This window comes from Varroa jacobsoni, unplaced genomic scaffold, assembly GCF_002532875.2.
Source record: "Varroa jacobsoni isolate VJ856 unplaced genomic scaffold, vjacob_1.0 contig00058, whole genome shotgun sequence".
Taxonomy (NCBI): Eukaryota; Metazoa; Arthropoda; class Arachnida; order Mesostigmata; family Varroidae; genus Varroa; species Varroa jacobsoni.
The window spans coordinates 140165-144255 of NW_019214401.1; positions in this window are offsets into that span (position 1 = coordinate 140165).

Sequence of the window (4091 nt, forward strand, 5' to 3'; positions counted from 1 at the left end):
AGGTAAAGAGGACATACGTTCTTTTAACTCTTCCGTCTTCATCGCTGTACTTCTATTACGCATCGCCGCCGAAGAAAGATTGTTTCAACAACGAGTCAAACTAACAAAACCTAATCTCTACTTTCTCTTCCCTATCTGAGCTCGAAACTCACAGATTTATAACTAAGACTATATATTGAGGCGCTATCTGCTTCATAAATAAAGCAATCGCCAGAAGTAGCAGGAACGGCTGCGTCAGTAGATATCGCAATTTCCAACATTGTGCTCTTCTAGCCAAAGCAGACAGTCGCTTTCTAGCAAACTTAGCAAGTTCGACTAACTTCAGAACTAAAATGTTCATAACATCACGCGCTGCACGATTTGGTGTGCAGGTTCATTTTGCTATTATCACATTCGTAGCTAAGCTGAAAGGAAGAAATATATAGACTGTGAATTTGTAACACGAAAGACGCTTCGTTATCATTGTATCGCACTATATCTTATACGCTATCGCGACGCTCGTATCATGTCAACAAAATTGTCTCGCGGTAAAAAGTCTTACTTAATAAGGTACAAATACGAACTTACTTTATAATGCTAAATAAAAAGGTTACATTTAGATTGCGTCACGTGAAGAGCTATTGTGCTACAATAGTCCCTGTCAAAATGTTCCTGTTGGACTTATTCTTCAGTGGGAAGAGATTGTTACGAGGCCTAGTCGGTTGTCTAGCCGACAAACCCATTCATTAATATAACGTATGTGCGTGGCACCGGAAAAAAAGCCAGATCTTTTTAGTAGACGACAATCAAATCATCCCAGAGAAAGCTACACATTTTTTTCGAAACTTGAACGAAGATCAGCTGTTAGCCGATCCTTTTGGAGACGCTGGACAAACCTTCACGAAAACTTCAATTTTTTTTCCAAAATCAACGGTCCGCATTAATGCCAGTTTTCATTCGACTTCTGAAAAACGCGAAAAGGATTTTTATGGGGCAAAAATTGAAGTTTTCAATAAGGCTTACATTTTAAAGGGCTTGAAAATTCATCCTGCTATAGAAATTAACCGCTTATTCGGAGAAGGGAATATCGATTGCCAGTTAAGTCATCGAGATAGGCTGTAACGATTAGTCCTTTTAGGACTTCTGACACCTTTTGAACTTTTTAGCCACTTCGAACCCTTGCATTGTTGGGTCTTTTGGTCTGGTGTTAGCCCAAAGTTGAATTCCGATGGAATCCTTTCCAAGTAGCATATTTGAGCGATACTTCGCTGTGTGCAAGCTTACCAATATCGCCTAACGCTTAGAAAAATGCTTTGAACATGATCAGTTAGTGCATTTGGTCCAAAATTAACGCTGTAGTCGCGGCGGATAGTAGTGATCCTGAATACATGTGGCCATCTGGAACGACACTTCTAGCACGCACAAAACATTTCGTTAAAATATGTTTTTGTTTGGGCGTAATTCTAGGAATAGCTTACAAGAAAAAGTCCGAATTCAAATCCCGCAGACGGTTCAGCTTACTCCCATCACAACCGCTTTGACGTTCTTGAAAATCTCTTGGGGAACTCTATTTAGTTTGACGCAAAATGCAGGGCCATGGTTACTACCAAAAGGAGGTAGTTCAGATGTGTCCTGTCGATTTCCAGGAAGCCATCCACATTTATCGCGAATATGAATTCTCGAATGCCCTCGTGCTCCGGCTTGCCCCCAGCTAAAACTTATTCTACTGATGTCCAGTCCCACTGACAACGATCCCGCGATAATGCAGAATTTGTATGTTATTGAAGCTGCATACATACATATCCCCACGACCTTTTTCTGTGCTTCGGGCCGAATGACTTTATGGCACATACAATTGTGTAACACAGCGTGTGCCCTTTGAGACTGTATGAACAGACTGAACAGACTAAGGATGCCTGTCGTGGTTCTGCCGAGGTATACACTCAGACACACACACCCGCACTACACATCTGTGTTTATATAAAACGACTTCGAAAATAGCGCGGTAATGCTCTATTGGTCGGCGATATGTAGATCGTAGGTTTTACCCCATGCTTTCCCTTTAGCTCTAGCCTGTGAAAGCATAAACACCTTGGCTTCATACAGAAGGCTTTTCTTTCAGAACTATTATCGGATGAAGGAAAAAAATGCATTTTGACTCGACTCGGATCCGGTTTTCGTATGGCATACGATTATGAGTACGGCTCTGTTCGGCGGCACATGACAAAACCAACGCCAGTCGCTGGCTTCAAATAATCTCATCGGAATAACACGGTCCCCTCAACGGCATCCTGATATGCGATAAACAGTAAACTGAAGAATTATTGCTTAGAAGAAAAATCGTCATTTGTAACATTAGCAATAGCTATACGGAACAAATTATTGAGCGATACTTGGAAGGTCACGATGCTTGGTAGTGTGGTAGAATAGATCAACAAAAAAGATAACATTAAGTTTAACCAACTTGTTACATAGCTACAAATATTATTCGGGTTGATCGAAATCAGGTGTGGCACGAGCCATTCCAAAGTACTTTATCAGTAAAAATATTAGCCCGGTGCGGGGTTTGCCCTATAGAGCCAAGAAGAAAATATTGTTTTGTAGAGTTAAGACGCTAGCCTATAAAAGCATCCACATATTGGTAAGAATCTGTCATATTTCACGCCTTCTTCCCACTATGTAACGGGATGCACAACTGGACTCGACGGCATACACAATCTCGGGCTTCTTGGACTGAATACCTTTTGAAAAGTTAAGTTTTCAAACAAAGACGGTCCATCTTTAAGCTTTAGGTAGCGGGGAGCTAGAAAACGTGGGCAGCTACAGTATGGACACAGCCCGATCAGTAATTACTGTAGTCGATCACGTTACTCTCTCTACTTGGATCAGGAGCAAGACGCTAAATGGCAACAGCGCACAGAAAGGAGTACTAGGGTTAAGGAGATCTATAAGATAACTATTGCTAAATCCAACCAACTCGCCAAAATCACTTGCAAGCCTTAGAAAGCGATGATTTTTTTAAAATTTATTATGAGGAAGGTATTCTAACCCAGGGTGGATTGACCATATGAGATTAAAGGATAAGATTAACGGAAATTTTATTTATTACAGGATTTGTTATCGCAGTACGTTCGTGGCTCACCTACGTTGTACTTTTGATGAATCCAGCAAGATTTATGATAATTTGGAAAACTACGGGAAATTAAATATTGTAGAAAGTGTGTTATTGCCATGGCAACGTCGTTTGCCGTGTCCCATCCTTCGTAGGCGATCTAAACTCGTATATCCTGTAAAACGGCATAGTGCGTATTCTTTAGTATGCTCTGAATCCTTATCTCTGCTTGAAGCATGTCGTGCGCAGGAGATACGTATTTCGTACTTTTATAGGATCGAAAACCTTTCCCCCAAAATGCGTAACTAGCCTTACCTGTGTCGTAATGGAAATCGAGATTGTTATAAGGGTTGTAATTTGCAACGATATCCTGCGAAAGCTTATAATAGAGCAAGGGTAGTTTACCGCAGCTGAGAGACGCACGTCGGGTATTATTGCACGGCATGGAACTGACGGTACAGATAACACCATTTAAATACGTACTTACCCCACGTTTTCTTCCGTTTGACCAGACGCTAGCATTAAGCGTCCAATTAAATCTGGTTGAATTCTATGTCTTCGAGTGCTAATCCGATGTATACGTTGTCTGCATACATCGGTACGTTAATAGTAACATCGGTTCGTTCGCGCATAGTTAAGCGAGGTCATCGTATAGGTAAAAGCCGTCTGAAAAATAAGTATTAATTACTAAGGTTCGGAGGGAAACCAACAGGTTCTTGTTGATAGCATATTGGTTAGCGTAATTAGAAATTTGTACGGCCTTTACCCTTCGTTAGAAATCGTCGATGTTTCCGGTAAGCGAAATTAATCGTAACAAGCGTAGGCCACGACAATTCGGTTACGTTATACAATAAAGCTAACTTCAACGTGACAAGAGCTCAATCAGATGTGATACTGATGATCATCGTTAAAGCTTCAAGTAGAGTTGATACGAATTGCTTTAGGGCATCATCATTATCAACAGATGTTCGTGTTCATATTTTTGTAAATACGAATTTTT